The 19,026-nt window shown below is 39.3% G+C and overlaps 1 pseudogene; it reads left to right on the forward strand.

Moving 5' to 3' along the window:
- The first annotated feature begins 450 nt into the window (after window positions 1–450).
- Window positions 451–19,026, forward strand: part of LOC131555432 (centromere protein J-like) — a 40,897-nt pseudogene continuing 22,321 nt past the window's right edge.

Raw genomic sequence — 19,026 nt, forward strand, 5'->3', positions numbered from 1 at the left:
TCCTCCCTCACGGGGAGGACAGAGAAAGAGAACAAAGCAGGGTCTTGCTTTGAAGAAGCAGGAAGACCTGGGCCTGGGAGGACCTGGGCCTTCCCGAGAGAGCAGGTTCAGCCTGGGGCCTTGCCAGCCCCTCATAATGGTGAGGGACCCAGGCAAGCTGGAAATGGTGGTGTGGGACAGCTGCCTCAGGCAGGAGCAGCACAGCTTTTGGATTGTGTGAGGGTAAAATGTTCACTGGAAATGACATTGAACAGTAGAAAATGTACCCAGCTAATCCCCAATGCATATGGGAGAGAAGTCCTGCTGAGTGAAGAGCAGCATGGTACACATGTGGGAATAAAACAGCACTTGGAGCACAAATTTTGCTGGTGCCACGTCCTTGCCAAATGTGCTGCTTGAGGTGCAGCCAAAATCTTGATTGCCATGAATGAGTGCTCTGTCCCTGGAAAGATGAGGGTAGAGGACAGGGTGGATTCCTGTGATGATTTAACATGTCTGGTTGCCAAGGGTCCACCAAAGCCTCTCTATCACTCCCCTCCTCAACTGGACAGGGGAGACAAAATGTAAAGAAATGCTCATGAGTTCATATAACAGCAGGGAGAGATCACTCACTGATTGCTATCATGGTACTTGGAGAAGTTAATTGGATTTATTACCAGTCAAAATTAGAGTAAGATAATGAAACATACAACAGATCTTAAAAATACCTTCCCCCCACTCATCTTCCTCACCAGACCTAACTTTTTTCCTGATGCTTTACCTCCCTCCCCACAGCTAGCAGGGACACGGGAATGGGGATTAGAGGTAGTTCATCACATGTTTCTGCCTTTGCTTCCTCCTCGGGAAGAGGAGTCCTTCCCCTGCCCTAGCCTGGAGTCCCTCACACAGAAGACAGTCTTCCATGAATTCCTTCAGCATGAGTTCTCTCCATGGGCTGCAGTTCTTCACAAATGGCTTCAGTATGTGTCCTTTTCTATGGTTTGCAGTTCTTCAAGAAAAGGCTGCTCCAGCATGGGTTCCCTGTGAGGTCACTAGTCCTGCCAGGAAACCAGATCTCATAGACTCCTTTCTCCACAGGGCCAGAGGCCCTGCCGGGAGCCTGCTCCAGCCTGGGCTTCCAGAGTCACAAAGTCACAACTTTTTTTCAAGCATCAACCTGCTCTCATGTGGGGCTCCCCCAGGGTCTACAGGTGAATCTCTGAGCCCCTGTGGAACTCTGAAGGCTTCAGGGAGACAGCCTGCCTGACCATGGACTTCATCATGAGCTGCAAATATCTCTTCTCTGGTGCCTGGAGCACTTTCTCCCCCTCCTTCTTTGCTGACCTTGGTGTCTGCAGTGTTGGTTCTCTCACATATTCTCACTTCTGTCTTCTCTGTCTGCAATTAATTCTGTACCAATAACTTTTCCTATTTAGCATTACTATCATGGCTGATGGGCTCAGCCTTGGCTGGAAGTGGGTCCATCTTGGAGGAGCTGGCTGACATTGGTTTGGTTGGATATGGGAAAACTTCTAGCAGTTTCTCAGAGTAGCCACGCTTAATGCTCCTGCACTACCAAAACCTGACCACACAAACTCAATACATCTCCCAAGGGGCTGCTGTGCAGAGAGAACCACTGCTCCAGCCTTTTTACATACATTTTGAGGGTAACTACAGGATGGAAGGGTAGAAATTTAATTTATATGTAATACCTTCTTGACATTTTTGTGAAATCTACCATAAGGCAAAAGAGAAAGACCAGTTCAGAGAAAAAGCAGTGGAAGAGAAGGATTACTTTGCTCAATGTCCAGAAGGAGATGGCCATAGCAGCAGGCTGGCCAGTGGATGTGGCTAGTGGGCTCTCAGATATTCCATAATGCCTTTGGTGGCCATGTCAGCAGAACCAGCTCATAAGCTGGGGCTGATATTGTAGTTTAGGGCATGAAAAGAGCACAGATTTAGAGGAGCCTGGGAACTTGATGTTCCTTTTAATGCTTATAGAGCAACATTTCAAAGCTTACAATGCACACTGCATTTTATTATGATTTTCTCTGTGCTGTTTTAGCTGTGTATGACAAACATATGGAAAGATTTTCATTGCAGTTACTCCATCTGGGATTTTTAGGGAAGATAAGACTTGCTTTTGTGCAGGTTCTTGTTTCCTGCCACATCTAAAGAGAGAAGGACATATGCAGAGTTGCACCATGTTTTGCCCAAAGAAGATGTGGCTGACAAGCTTTGAGAAGCTGATTCATATCTTCCTCCAGCTGGGGACTGGGGCTGGGTTGTGGTATTGGCTGGACCTACAGGTCTCTCTTGTTGGCAGGTTCCATTCTGCTTTAGGTGGCCTTGCTTGATGCTTTCTGTTCTAGCAGTTTAGAAGGACATAGGTCATCAGTGCACACTGCTAAATAAAGTCAGTGCAGACAGTCTAAAGCTAAATCTGTTTTCTGATATCATTCATGAAAGTGAACCTGATTTATTATTCTTCTCCCCACAATAAATGACAACTTTCTTCACAGGGTGAAATTTAAATTTCATGTGGTCTCTTTTCTATTTACATATTGTATTTCTTAGAAGAGTGATTACTATAAATTGGTGAGCCTGCAAGAGAGTCAAAGTGGGCAGATAAGTACAGAGCCACCTGTGCCTTGCTTCTAGCAAGGAAAGGCAAAGGAAAGAAAATCTAAATTATACAGCAAGGTAGATAGCATTTGGTGATGATTAGTGGAAACTGAAGGGAAACTTGAAAAAACAGTCTAGAGAAGAACATCTTGCTATGGAAGATTATTATTGATGGTTGAGTACATAACAGATATAACTGCTTTGGATCTTTGTAGGGCAATCTTGTTATTTATAATTGTGGAAATTCTGGGGAAATTTTCTTGCTACAGAGTAGCAAGAGATGGTATTTGAAGCTTTAAAAATTTGGACAAATTTGAAAAAAGAGTTTCAGATTAAGCAAAAATGATAACAGTTTCAAATCGTCAAAATAGTTTGTCTCATGAAGCATCTAAAATATTTTGACATTTCTGGTTAGTTTTCAGATACCATAACAAATGCCAAGGAAATGATTTCACAAAACCGCTGAAAGTGGTTCCTAACCTACATTTTATGCTGCTGTCAAGTAATCAGGGTAATTCCCTCCAACTGCCTCCTATGGCAGGGGGCACCAATCCTTTGTTATGCCTTGTGAGTTAAGGCTCATAGCCTCCTTGAAAAATTTGTGCAAAGTACAGCTAAAAAAAAGGTGAAAATTTCACCATCAAATTCTCCTACACCAGTAGATCATTTTTCTCTTCTGCATGTCCTTCAGGCTGAAGAGGAAATTAAATTACAGCTCCTCTAGTGTGGATGAATGACACCAGACCTGCTGGTAACGATGTGACCACTGAGCAGTGTTGTTCTCTTCACCACTTGGAGCATAGCTCAGTTCCTTTTATGATGAGTTCCTTAAAACAATTTCTTCATTTTTGGTTGAATGAACTCCATTGCCTAATCTAAGTCAAAAAGCATCTAAGTTTTATTTACTCTAGAACACAAAATCTAGTAATTAAAAAGCTATTTTGAAGGTAAAAATTCTTATCCACCTAGTCAGGGTTGTTTTCCCTACAAAAAAACCCACTCCCTGTGCAAATTTCTAGCTGATATTCATAGTCAGTTTTCTTTGAACTGATGATATTATGTAACCCAACTGTAAATACTGATGCACCTTTCATATTTCTCATGAAATCTTCATCTTTCATTTACATTTACTCCCTTTGTGTTGGAAATATATATTGAATTATTATAAATTATGTTATCAATTTGGCCTATATATATTAGGCTCAGCTAAACAAGTCAAATTAATGTTCTTCTACCTAAAGTCTTTGGAGCTCTTATTTCATTTTACTGTAGCTTTATCATTCCTGGATATTTATTAAAGTCAAGACAAATTGATGAAATAATATGTATAATATGTATTTAATGTATCTTGTTTGCAACAGCTGGACTTAATTTATGAATTTGTGATTCACTGAGGATCAGGGGAAGTAAAGAACAACAGCTTCTTCCACAAGAAGCAGTGGCTGAACACTGAAATGAAAGTTTTTTCAAAATAGAAAATAAATTATCTGTATTTCTGGCAACCACAGACAGCTGTGATGTTCAGGACAAAACATGGTAGTATTATTTCTGAAGTATTTGTGCTTAGTCCTATCTAGTGTTTAGGAATGATATAGTAAAAAGATATCTAATTATCAGAAAATTGGTCATTCTTTCATTTGTTTGTTTCTTATCCTGGATTAGATCATCCAGATACTGTTTTTATTCTGATTTCTGGTCCCATTTCTGAAAAAATTTTACAAATATATGGAGCCATTAAAGTAGTTACTACTGGAACTCTAATTGCTGTTCTTGATTTTCTTTGCTCATCTTTTTGCTATTCAGATTTTAATGCATGAATTTCTTGTAGGTATCACGACAAGTTTTGCTTCCAGTCCACGTAATTTTTTTTTTTTTGCTAGATCAAGAATGTTTTTCTAAAAACAATTTCTAGGTACTGTATTCAGTTACAGAAATACAGAATGGAAAACTAATACTAAGACACAGAAAATGTACTGTTGGGAAGAATGCATGAATTGTAAGTGTTTATGGTTGATAGTTTGATTTCTAAGAGAAACTTATTTATGAAAGGTAAAATCATCTTATTAATGTATTTCAGGTGAATTATGTATTTTAACAATCTTTCTCACAAGATTATAATAGAAAATTGTAATAACTTCCTATTTTTTTTCTGATTCAGATTAAAATTGGATTCAGCTCATAACAACAGTGGTAAAAATAGTACTGTTTGCAGTCTATGGTATTTTCAGGCCAGTGGATATATATGTTAGGTTTTCATTTCAAAAACAATTTCTTATACAAAAGAACCATATCAGCAGACATACTAATAATGAAAGCAGAGATCGAAGAACCCAATGTACTTTTTACATTGAAGTTAATTTGGCATGAGCACAGTGTTTGTTGTTGAATGTATTATGTGCTCTGGGATTTTCATAAGAACAGGGGGTTTTTAACAGACTTGCCAATGCAGAAAACACTTTCTACTTTGTTTTCATTAACCTCTTGTTCTTGTCTTAGGCTGCATGAGGCAGCATTCATTAAAAATTATTTCTAATTGCTGTTGTTCTCTCTAAACAATTTTCATCCCTCTCAAGTTTTCTATAAGTATCTGTTCATTTGTAATTTGACTTTAAAGCATGTTACTGAAGACAGACATGGAAATAATGGTTTTAAGATGGATTTATTGGTTGAACTAGAGGATTTAATTCCTGTTCACTTTTTCTGTTCTTTATTTTCATAAAGGCACATATTGTTTCTTTGTAGTAATGATACAACTCTGCAAAAACTCATTAAGCTTATGCAGATAAACATAAGCATTGTGTGAAAAGTATGCTAGAGTGAGGTTCTAAAATATATTTACCTAATTAAGAATCAAGAATCCAGCTGTCAAAGTAGTACTGCTCATGGAAATCCGTCTTGCAAAGGAAGTAGGGGTTAGTGATAAGTGACAGAAAGTCAGTTTTGTTGCCGTGAGCTGTACCCACATTATTACTGTTGTTGTCTGCTACAGCCAGTGTAGGTGCACAGGCAAAGCATTTGTGTTGGGAACTTCACTCAAGGTGAGCTTCACTCAAGATGGAAAAGTGGATGCAATGGTATGAAACAACTGAGTCAATTATGTGGTATCACTTAGTTCAGAAACAGAAAGTTGCTCCAGCTTAAAAACTTTCTGCAAATCTCTTTTGCTGTCTTGACACAAGGGTGGATACTTGGATGTATTTGGAAACCATTTGCACTTTTTAGCCCCAAACTCATCCCAGATTCAGGATTCATTTTGAGTTTAGTAGGCAGTAGGATATACAGAAGTACCAATGTTCCTTCAGTACAAACTTTTGAAATTTCACATCTAATATCATAACTTGTTGTGAGACACTGCTACTTTCTTAAGAATCCCGTAGGATTTGTTCAGAGAGTATACATTTCTTTTAGGCCTAATATTATTTTCATTGCTTCATTTTTAAAAATAATCTGTGTGCTTCAATTTTAGTTTATTTGCACACTCAGTCTGGTGCAAGATTTCCCTCTGGTGGTTACAACATGCACAAAGTGTCTGAAAGTGTAATGTCATATCTGTACTATCTTAGAGTTTTGGTATTTTACACCAAAAGAATGCACATGTAGGTCAGACCTTAAATAGATGTTATTACTTTGTAGAGGTAATCATGAATGAAGAGATTACCTCTAATATTCAAGAATATTATTCTCTTGAATGAAGAGAATAATATCACAGAGCCCAATGTAGTCACATGTTTTACTTTTTCCCCAGGTCAGATCTTTTTTCATTGTGGGCTGGAGTTGTCTTTGTGTAACAGAGGATCTGAACTCAGTTATAACAGCACACGTTACCAGTTAGTTCAGCCTTCTCCATCAGATGTAAGAGTATTGTCCAGTAAGCAGAAATTAATTTTTTTCCTTATAGCAGATAGTAGTTCCTCCAGAGAATTAAATCTCTGCCCTGTTTTCTTTTTACCTGTAAATTTCTGTTCTTCTAAGACACAGCAACATATAACAAAAGGGACAAAACATTGCAGGTCGATTTCAGGCTCATTTGCTGGTAGCTCTTTGGTGAATTCCTCTTCTGTTTAGGATTAATTTATAGAAATTAACAATAGAGGAGGAAGTTTGAAATCCATTCTGAAGCTGCTTTTAATTACTATTCTCTTTTGGGGTTAAATGATAACAGTCACAGAATGGGTAAGGATGGAAGGGACCACAGTGGGTCAGCTGGTCCAGCCTCCCTGCTCATACTCAGTAAACAGTGCCTACTTGTTTTGTCTTAGGGAGTTACTGGTTTTGCTGCACTGGCCAATAGGTAAATTGATCCTCGTTCCACCCAGAAAATTCCACATAAACTTTATTGCCAGGGATTAAGCAGAACCATTGGAAAAGAATTGCACTCACCTTGTGGCTGTCCACTGCAGAGGCAAGTGTCTGTATGCGTAGAACTTTCTCTCCAGATTTATTTGTACATGGTACTCATGGCCTCTTCATAAACTCTCTGTAACCAAGCAGTGTATTTATGTATATATTTATATATGTATTTTATATTATGTATATATTTGTAGACTTGTGTAGTGCTTCCTAATTTGTGAATTTCCAGGTCTCATTTTCATCCAGCTTTTATCTCCCATAAATTTCTTTGACAGAAGTCCTAAGCATCCTGCTCTTTCATAATTATTGGCTTTGCAGGTTGTGGTGTTGTGAGGTCCTCAGGATCAGGTGAGAGATGAGAATTTGACTCCATGTTCTCAGAAGGCTGATTTATTATTTTATGATGTTATGTTATGTTATGTTATGTTTATGTTATATTATGTTATGTTCCGTTATTTGTATTGTATAATATTATATATTATATATTATATATTATAGATTATAGATTATAGATTATAGATTATAGATTATAGATTATATATTATATAGAAATTATATGCTAAAGAAAGAGAAAGGATACATCAGAACGCTAAACGAGTGATAATGAAAGCTCATGACTGACTCCTCAGTCTGACACAGCTGATGGTGATTGCTCATTAATTAAAAACAATTCATATGTTTGGATAATCACTCTCCAGACCATATTCCAGAGCAGCAAAACATGGAGAAGCTGAGGCTTCTCATCCTCCCGGGAGAAGAAGTCCTGGTGAAGTGATTTTTCAGAAAATATCACAGTGACAGCAGGTCACTTCAGGATCACTTCCTCTGCTAGACAGCCCCTTACTAACAGTACAACAGGGTAGATTTCATGTGGTTTGTTGACTGAGTTTTACTCTCATTATATAATCACTCATTATATTTTCTTCTTGAATATGAATGTATTTGAATACCAGAGGATTGCTAACATCTCACCATGTTAGTCTCATGGATACTAATGATGTGGCAGCTCAGCCACTGCTCCACTCTGGGACAAAAAATTGGCATCAGAAGCTTGGATAGGAAATAGGCAGTGAGAGAAATGTAATGCATATATCCAACAAGAGACCATAGGAAAAACGTAGAGTGCTTTTTCATTTCCAGAGAAAACTTTACTAGGACATGCTGACTGATCTTCTTTAGTTTCATGTAATTTGGAACATTTTCAGAATGTTGATAATATTTAACAGGTTAAACCATCCTACAATTAATGGAGGCATGGTGTAAAAATGAGGAAAAAAGAAGTTCCAAACCAAACTGATTTGGGAGTTTGCCACTGTCACAATAACTCTGCTGTGGTGAAACTTGAATGGGCAGCATGCAAGGCAACAGGAATCTCTCCATGGGAGCTTTTACAGAGGCTAAGATAAATTACATGTAATTCAAGCACCCTGGAGTATTCTAAATGGTAGACAGTAAATGAGCCGTGCTTAAGTGAGAGTAGCTCATGTCAGCTGAATTATTACACTGCATTGTGGATACTGTTACTACGTTGTTAGTACTGTACATTCAAAACTAGTAAACAAATCACAGTAACAAGTACTAATTCAGGAAGAGCAAGACCTCAAGCTGTGCTGTCACAAACAGGGGAAGTTGTGAGCTCAGTCTGAAACTGCTTATCCAAAAAGCCAGAAGAAAGTACTGGATAAGGTATTGGGTATTTTACTCAGAATAAAGCTGAGTTTGGAGGTCACACCACTGTTTCATGCTTGAGCAGGCTGTTTGGGGCAGAAAGCTGTCCAGGTGGGTGAAAAGGAGGGATTTAAAAAAAATAAAGAGAAAAATGAGTCTATGCTCTACTTTGTGGCTGCTCCTAAAGACTCCAGCTTGCTAGTTAAGCAGCTGGCAGCATCCTGCCAGGAGAGGACCTGTGATCCACTTGGAGAAAGAATAAAAAATGTTAGTAAGGCCAATGTTAAAGTGCTCACACTTTGCAGAAAAATGTTGCAGCAGGCCAAGTTCAACCTTGCTGCTCAGGGGTGATGAACAGTATCACTCCACCACACAGGAAGGGCTCCAGTGATGCTCCTCTTGACTTCAGTGGCATGATGGATGTTCTAGTAGTAAATATTGAGACAAATAACACATGCAGAACTGGTCATAGGTTAGAAATAATTTGCCACTCTTTGATGTCAGTAGTCACAGTATCACAGTAATAAATGTTATCAGTTATCAAAGAGTGGCTTTCAAATGCACCAGCCACTGTGGTCACATGGAGCTAATAACAACTTTATACAAATAAATATCTGTGTTCCTCACCTTAAATAAATTGTGATTTCTTATTATGTAATCAAAAAATGCATATTGTATAAGAAGACTGAATCTCAAAACCTTACAAATATATCACAAACCCATTAATAACTTCAAAAAGCATGACCAGTCTATACACTTTCTAAATGTATTTGTCAGTCCATCTCTTATGACAAAAGACTTGAAGATTATAATTAAATCCTAAATTTAATTAATTCTAGGAACCATCTGGAACTCCCTTTTGTTTAGTTGATACCAGTCTTGCTTTTCAATAAAATCACTGTGAGGTGTGACGTGCTAGATATTGCTCTGCTATTACTGATAGCTCTGTTTTTCTCTATAAAAGCAGTTGGCTAGCTAAGTATTATTGGAAATTATTCAGTACTATTAAGAGAAAATATTTAATGGGATTTTTGTATTTGTGCATTGTGTCAGTATTTTTCATTGTGTCAGATTAGACATTTCCCACAGCAGACACAAGTTAATGAAAATTAATGCCAGACTTCTTGAGTTTTATGTTATTGTTGAGTTTTATATTGTATGAGATTATAGAATGGGTTGGGTAGGAAGGGACCTTAAAGTTCTAAACCTCCTGCCATGGGCTGGGATGCCACCCACCAGAGCAGGTTTCTCAAATTTGCATCCTACTTGGCCCTGAACTCTTCCAGGAATGGGGCATCCATAGCTTTTCTGGGCAACCTGTCCCAGTGCCTCACCAAACTTAAAAGTAAATTATTTCTTCCTAATATCTAACCTAAACTTTTAAAACCCTTTTATCTTAAAGCAAATTCCCCTTGTCCATCACTATGTGCCCTTGTCCCCCGCCAGCTGTCATGCAGGCTCCTTTGAGGTACTGGAAGGCTGCTGTAAGGAGCCTTCTCCAGGCTGAACAGCCCCATCCCTGTCAATTTGACTTCACAGTAATCATCTTTGTGGCCCTTCTCTGGACTTGCTCCAACACTCCATGCACATCCATGTTTATGAAGGGCAATATAACACATGAAGCTGTTGCGTACTTATTTACATAAGTAGATAAAATAAAAAAAAATGTAATTTTGTTTTGGGGTTCTATGATATCAACACAGAAGGATCAAGACCTGTGCCTGGATTGTTAGGTATCAGAGCAGTGAAGGTGAAGATGAAGAATGATAAATCATTTATCAGATTTTTGGAGAATGCAGTGATTGCAGGATAAGTCCAGCACTTCAATGCTTGTTGAATATTTTATATTCTGTGCTACTTAGAAGAAAATTGCCACTACTGATTTATGTCTTTTTTTTTTTCTGTTCATCTATATGCCTTAAGTTTATGGCTGCTACTTCACTGTTAATAATATGACTTTAAAAAGAAAAAGAGCAATTTACAAATCATAATTTCTCATTGCTGTCTCCAGTAGGGAGAAACTTGTGCAACTGCTACTTCTCCTAAAACTCCTTCAGAGAGTGGAATGGGAAGGGGATTCCTGTGGGTGTCCCTGTCACTTCTTTTTCAGGGCTATGAGTCTGGCTGTGAAGCTTCTGCTGGGGTCTGCAGGCCTTGGTACATGGGGTTAACTTCCTAATGCTGTTTTGGGGACCTGATTAATACTGTTAGGGCTTTCAAATAGATTTATACTTTTTTTTTTTTTTTCAGGGGAATTTGTGAGGTTTTAGCAGCATTAAAAGAACAGGCATTCATGGACATACTGACCTGGTTAACACTTGCAGTTAACACATCAAATGTTTTAAAATCACCAGGGTGGAAGGCCTGTGAAAGTGTAAAGTATTTTTCTTATTTACTTTGTCTAATATTTATTAGGCAACTGCCTGAGATAAAACAGGTTGCTCTTTGTGATAGTTTTTAAATGAAAAATGTCTGTTAAAGCAGAGATTCCCCACAAACACTTCATAAGGCAATCATCATCTTGTACCACTGTTCCTTGCTTGCTCCTGCTGGCTGCCAAGGTAGTGGTGCCAAGTACCATTTCAGTACCATGCAGAAGTGGCACTTCTGCCTCACAGGGAGCACTTTGACTTATTTGGCCATATTTGCTGAGGAACTTCTGTGTTGCCAGGAGCAGGAGTGGCTTCATGTGGTTTTGACTGAGAGGTGCAGACCAGGAAGAACTGCAGGGATCAGGGTTTTAGAGAACTTCTGTTTATTCAATAACTCCCTGACAACCAGCAATAATGAGAAAGCAAACATTGAAAAGGTTCATCATAGAGCCGGTTTTTGTGCTCAGTTTCTTTTACAAACTAAGGTCAGCCACTAGCCTAGGCAGTTACCAGCCTAAACAATTTCTTAGGTATGAAATCTCATGTGTTAAGAGTACATCCCCTGCTTTCCTGAACTTAAAATACATTAAATGGATGAAGAAGGTAAATTATGATGGACTGTTACTGGAATTTCTTTTATTTTTGCTGGAATAAAAGCTGAGTGTCACATTTGCCACTCAGACAGCTCCCTGTCAATGTCAAGGTTGGAATATCTTTTCCTTGACGATGATGTCTAGAAATTGCCTCACAAAATCCAGATTGTCATAATGCCTTACCTGAGGCGCCTAAAGAGAAGTACTTTTTGAGAGAGACCCTTGGCAAATGTTCCCTCTTTCCAGATCCCATCGTTCTTAATCTTGAGATTATATTTCCTTCATTTACACTTTGGAGAAATCAGGACCAGGACATGGAGTTTCCATGCACCTGGTACAAAATGTGATGTCAGTGTGACAAGCCATGAACAGGCTTTTTATTTGTACCTTATTGCACACCATAACCTTTATGCTGGCAGCTGACAACTGCTCACCATTTGAACTTGGAGCCTTTGAGCTGTTTAGTGGGTTTTTTTTGTGGGCATGTGTTGTTTTCTATACTTAAAAAAAAAAAAAGTAAAAATACCCAAAACAAAACAAACATCAAAATTCCCCCCAAAATCACAACCAACTTACACACACTTTCTGGAGTCTGATGATATTCTGCATTCAGCCTGGGCTAAAAGAAAACCTCTCTTGGATAAAGAAAATAAACCACAGGTTTTGCTGTATCAGTATGACACATTTGTTCATAGAGACTTTTGTCACACTTTCCTAGAATGGATTTTGGAAGCAAGAGCATGGAAGCAGACACTTTTAAGGAGGAAGATCATCCATCACAGCAGACTGCCAGTGATCTGACAAGCAGGGTACCATCTTCCAGTATGACTGAGAGGATTTTATCTTCTTTATACCCAGGTTGGGTTGAGAGTATGAGTCCTCCAGCAAGAGCTTTTTAGAATTGAAAATCTATATTTTTTTCAAAGTTCTTCCCGTGTTCTAATCATAAAGGGTGTGACTAAGTCATCTCAGACAGACGTGTCTTTTGTTGTTCCCCCATGCACATATAAAAATACTTCATAGCACATCTAGTTTGACCAGTTTGGATAGAATAATTCATAATCAAAATTCTATTTATTTCAGTTGTGACATGAGGAACATCTTCTTGCAAAGGTGCACTCAAGAAAATAGACATAACTTTAGGCACAGTTAAAGGTAACAATAAAAACTAAGAGTTTATGGCCATCCCCTTGTCCTCTATCCTGGAAACTCTTGGAGCTAGCACTTTTTCAGGGAAATATGACCTTACATTATTACTTTCATAAAATAAAATGAAATTTTAGCAAGTTTCATCTACCTCACTAATGAGTATAATACCTGATGCTAGCTAACAAAATAAAAGGGGCTTTGTTTCATTTCTTCTCAGCCTCATGGGTTCAGAGAACCTTCTGTGGGAATGACAAAATATTGGGCTGGATAAACAATGGACAAGCAGATCATTGCTGCATTGGGGAGTTCATGCCAAACGAGAGCAGTTCAGAAATCCCAGGACAGCACGTGCAGCTTTCAGGCCCAGCTAGGCAAAAAGTGCTGGAAAGGAAATCTGAACCTAAGTCTATTGTGCAACTCCTGTGAATCTTTGCCTTTGATGGTGATTCTAACTGATTTTATTGCAGGTCAGGGGAAGGTGCTTGGGTTTTATGGTGGCTTGTAATAAAAGCTTTTAAAGTACTGTAAACTTGATTGTTTTGGTTTTTTTACTTCTCAAATCACAGTCATCCTGCCTCTTATATTGAGAGAAGTTGCATTGTGTAGATAAAAATGGAGAAGTCATTAAACTTGTGAAGCTAAGTTATATGAAGCAAGGAATATGTTATATTTAGGAGGAAAAGCATAAATAGGATGTGGCTATAGCTTCCAAAGGTATGAGAACATGTTTCTGTAGCTAAGAAGGCCTTCTCTCTGTCAGCAAGCTTGGTTTTTCTCACACTGATATATAGTTGCATCACTGAGAATTAAAACAATGTAAGCTGCTACTTGGCATCTTCTCTTGGCAACACTTTGCCAGCCTTGTCTTCTGTGGGAAAATACCAAAGGGTAAGAAAGAATAAAAGAGCAATTTGCAAGAAATCAAAAGTTTATTTCAAAATGGGGGGAAGAGGAGCATAAAGAAGTTGGAATAAACAGCTTAAAAGGGAAGAGAATATAAATGTTATCCAGACAGAGATTCCTGGATTTCTTTGAACTTCTATAGTGAAACCTGACTGTGATACCACAAGCCACTCCCACAGTACAATTGAAATTTTAATCTCATATTCTTCAAGCTAGCTCAGGTACTCTCACTGAAAGAGTCAGGTCTCCTCCTTGTCCTTGGAGCTATTATTTTCTTTCTGATTTACACTGAACTTGGATCCATTGTCCAGTGAAGAGTACAGCAGAGCTTCAGAAATACTTCTGACAATATTTCTGAATCCCCAGGTGAGGGGAATTGGGAGGTAGCCTGTGCATGGATGAATCACTGAATCACAGAATGACAGATCCACAGAACAGTTGGGGTTGAATCCCTTACCAAGGCAGGGTCACTTTAAGCAGGTGACGCAGGAACTCAACCAGATGGCTTTTGAACCCCTCCGGAGAGGGAGATCCCACGACCTCCCTGGGTAGCTTGTTCCAGTGTTCTGCCATGCTTAGTCTAAAGAAATGTTAAGGTGGAACTTCTTGTGTCCATTACTCCCTGTCCTGAATCTGGACACCACAAAAAAAAAAAAAAAAAAAGAGTCTGGCACCATCCTCTTGGCACCTGCCTTAAAGATACTTGTATGTATTGGTGAGGCCCCCTCTCAGTCTTCTCCAGACTAAACAGGCCCAGCTCCTGCAGTCTCTCCTCATAAGAGAGATGCTCCAGACCTCTCATCACCTTTGTGGCCACCCTGCTGCACCCTCACCAGTTAATCCTTGTTTTTCTTAAACTGTGGAGGCCAGAATTGCACACAATACCCCAGATGTGGCCTCAGTAGGGCTGGACCTGCTGACACTGTTCCCGATGCACCCCAGGATCTCTCAGGCTCTCCTGGCCACAAGGGCACTGGTGGCTCATGGTCAGCTTGCCTTCCACCAATATCCCCAGGCCCTCCTCAGCAGAGCTGCTCCCTAGGAGCTCAGTCCCCAGCCTGTGCTGGCATTTGGTGTTGTTCCTCCCCAGGTGCAGGACTCTGCACTTGTCCTTGTTGAACCCCATTAGGTTTTTCTCTGTCCAACTCTCCGGCCTACCAAGGTCCCACTGAATGGCAACACAGCCTTCAGGTGGATCAGCCATTCCCCTAGTTTGGTATCAACAGCAAACTTGCTTAGGGTGCTTCCTATCCCTTCATCCAGGCTGTTGACAAACAGGTGGAATAAGACTGGACAGCAGGAAGCTGACAGCAAGAGAACAATAGGACAGGAGGAGGTATGACTGCTTTTTATGAACAGCAGTGCTAACTTCAACCTGCCTCGTGTGTAAAACTGAGGCTTGAAAAGGCAGAGGCATTATAATATCAGGGTAACTTCCAGCTAGATCTGGTCAGTGCACTGTCTTTGAAATATGCATCAGTAGAATTTGCGTTTAGGGAACTTGTTATCTTATTGCAAAACTTACATACCTTTGTGGTGATTTCTCATGGTCACCTCCTCACAGCACAACCAACAAACTCCAGCTCTCCTCTCAACCACCTAACCCACTCATTCATAGTACTTATCCTTATTGGACACTGTTAAGGGCAGGCCTGTTCCTAATCTTTGGTAATTAGTATAGCTGCAATTCCTCAGGGCTGAGATTGCCTTCTGCACTACCTCCATTCTCTTACATTCCATCCCCGCAAAGGGACTGGGCTAGCTCACACTTCTCTGACTGTTGTGATGAGTCTAGAAACACAAACATGAGCATATCAACAGTTTGCTTAACATTTCACAATCTTATTTAAAGGGATAAGCACTGAAACATTGCTTCAGTCTACAGAGAGCCCCACATAAAACCTTTCCAGACAGGACGGGAAAGAAAAGAAAAGAAAAGAAAAGAAAAGAAAAGAAAAGAAAAGAAAAGAAAAGAAAAGAAAAGAAAAGAAAAGAAAAGAAAAGAAAAGAAAAGAAAAGAAAAGAAAAGAAAAGAAAAGAAAAGAAAAGAAAAGAAAAGAAAAGAAAAGAAAAGAAAAGAAAAGAAAAGAAAAGAAAAGAGAAAAGAAAAAGAGAAAATTGCACAGCTGCTTTGACATATTGCTCTTGCCTTGTACTGGGAAGCACTGGTTGAAATATAAAGAGCTTGGGCACCTCTCCTATTAAAGCATTCTGGAGGTGGCATAGCCCCACATGTGAGACCTGTCAGAAGGGACACCTGGGTTCTGCACCTCTTGCTGCTGTCCACCTCCTGTGTCACCTCTGCCTCCTCAGCCACATTCTGGTGCAAGGCAGGTGGGAAGGTTGCAGAAACAGCACTGCTTGTCTTCTATGGGACTGGAGATGTTTGGAGATATTTGGTGTGTAGCTGGGAAAGACTGAGGGATGCACACAAACTTTTGTATTCCTGTTGTTGGACCAGAAAGTCCTTCCAATATGTTGCAAAGGACTTCAATAGCGCTGGCTGTATTGACATGATGAAGTGAGTTATATAGTTCCTGCTAAAGCAACAATGTGTGGTATGAATGAGCAAGTAAAGGCTTTTTTCTCCAGTTGTCAGCCCTAACTTGACCTAAAAGAGCAACTTACCACTAGCTGACACTCAGAAGAAAAAATAATTGAAGCAGAAGCTGCCTTCTTGTGGTGAACATAGCCAGTGAGCTTCAATAGGAAGATGCACACGTTTACGATTTTGTGAAATAGAATAGAAAATTCCTGGTTAGAAATTCTCATGTGTACAAATATTGGTTATTAAACTGTTTAATGAACTGGCTTACAAGTCACATAATTACAGACACACAAGTCGTTCAGTACTGTCTAGCAGTGCCTTACTGCCACATTCTGTAGTGAACACATTAAGCAAGCACTACAAATCTCTATAGGCAGGGAACATGAATCTTACCTTATCCTTTCCATGACTCCAGCCCTAGATTTGAGGATCAAACCCCTATTTTCTTCCCACAGATTACATCCTTCCACCTACTTAATTCAATTGCATTCTGTAAAATGTTTTCAAAAACCAAAACCTTGTGTATGTTGTTGAAAACACAAACATTTCTAATTATTTTAGGATGTTTATTTTTAATTTATTCATTCTGTAAAGACTGTTTACATTGTCCTTTTTCCTGCTGCTTAGAGAGCAGTCAATTAAAAGACAGACATTTCTCTGAAACTTTTTCTGCTCCTAAAGAAGAATAAGGAGAATAACTAAAGGAGGAGATTTCTTCATCTCACTCTGGCATAGAGAGAAAGATGAAGACTGGAAATATGGAAGCCAGGTGAGAAATTATCAGTCAGTCAGCCTGCAAACACATGGTTTTCCTTGAATGTGTATATATACTCTTTGTTTTATATATGCAACACAACAGCTCTTTCCTTTGCTTGAGAGTGGCAGGTGTGCATGGGCAGAAATTGGGCAGGTCTATGGCCTGGCAGCTGATCTACTTCTGTATTATGGAATGCTGATCTAGCCCATATGAACGAACGGGTGTTGTAACTGTGATCTTCAAAGCATAGAAGGAAGGCAAAAGTTGGCAGGGAGAGATAAAATCTACTGATATGCCATTGCTTCTGCAGTGGCCATCAGTTTATGATGGCATCTCATTCATCCCTGTCATTCTTCTTCCTCTTCAGCTGTGCCAAGGCCAATTTTTATATGCCTATATATTGAACAGGGCAGTGAAATAACCCTTATTAAGATTATCTGGAGAGAAGTGTAACATTTAACCTGGATCACTTTTCTGATGTGGTTCATCACTACACTGCAAAAGAGCACTGTGAAGCTGCTCACAATGGGCAAGAATAGCTGGGCTGGCACTGGTGATGGAAAAAATGCTCAGAGTTATTATCTTTCCTCAACAGAAGCACATAGAAGCAGCAGGTGTTTGGCATGCTGAGCCTCTCATCAAGTATAAAAAAGAAGCAGCAAACTTGTAGGAAAGCACAGACTGAGAGCAAATGTCATGAGAATTTTCATGTGTTAACCATATGGGGAGTTGGACAGAGAAGGAAGACAGAGATCTCCAGAGCAGAAGGCTGGGAAGATGTGGCAGGACCATATGCATGTCTGGGCAAGTGGCCCTGTCCATGTATGTATTTTTGGATCAGCAGTGAGCTTCTGAAGTCTGTCTCCCAGTCACCCCTACTTGTTGTGCTTTGGTTCACATTGTGACATTACTGTGAGCTGGATGAAGCTAAAGCGCAGAATGTTCTCCAGCTCTTCATGGCATTTTTGCTGTGGCACAGGCTATATTTGGTTTGAAGCAAGCTTCACTGAAATGAGTATTGCCTAATGTTGAGTCCTCTTTAGCAAGAGTTTTCCATGCAAATCTAATATTATTATCTCATGGTGTGGTGATAGAGACAGACTGACAAATGAAAAGGCTGTCCATGGTAGAGTGGTGCTGGGTAGAGATGGAGTGTAGGGAGGACAGTGATGTGCTGCACAACCAGCACTTCTGTTAACCCAATAATTTTTTAATATTTAGTAGAAGTTGTTAATGAGTGACTAAATTAAGGGTCAAGTACATTTCCTTTGAAATATGTTCATGTATGCTGTACTATGCTTCATTTTGAGCCAGCTTTCATTATTGCCCTCTACAACATTATAGACATTATTTTTTTCTACTCTATCACTCTTCACCATCTAATCCAAGCCATTCTATCAGAAATACAGTGAGTTCTTTGAGATTGTCATCAACCCTACTCTGAAGAAAATGACTGAAATGTTTTTTCTTCTGACTATTTTTTACCTATTTCTAAGGACCAGCTGACACCAGTCAAAAACTTTTGCTTGCTGGAAGCATAATTAATGCTTGGTCTAGACAGGATATTTTAAAGTGAGAGCTGGATTCACACAATAGGGAGATTTTATTAACAATCTTCCCATTTTAAAAGAATTGCAGAGACTGTTTACAGTTCTTAACTCCATATCACCTCCACACAAATTATCAAAAGAAAACTAACTAAAGAATGTTACAAATAAGTACCTCTTTTTTCCTTGCCTAGGCAAATCACACCAGCAATTGGTATTTAGACAGAAGACTTCTGAAAAATTTGTTGAAGAGCAACTTAAAACTTTTCTCATATAAAAATAGCAGAAGGAACAACAGGTACTGTTGCTATTGGTGTATTCACTTTGGTTTTTAACAAATCCTCATGGACAGAGATACTGCAGGGGCTCTGTTTGGGTTCATTACATGCTAACACATTTTTCCACTGCTCTTTCATGTGATATTGGAAGAAGAAGGGCTGTATCACAATCCATTCCTCCATGATTTCCCACTGAATTCCTCTGTTTCCACCTATTTTCTGGGTCATAGTTTATGCCCAGGTCTCAAGACACTTAG

The sequence above is a fragment of the Ammospiza caudacuta genome, chromosome 3, assembly GCF_027887145.1.
Source record: "Ammospiza caudacuta isolate bAmmCau1 chromosome 3, bAmmCau1.pri, whole genome shotgun sequence".
Lineage (NCBI taxonomy): Eukaryota > Metazoa > Chordata > Aves > Passeriformes > Passerellidae > Ammospiza > Ammospiza caudacuta.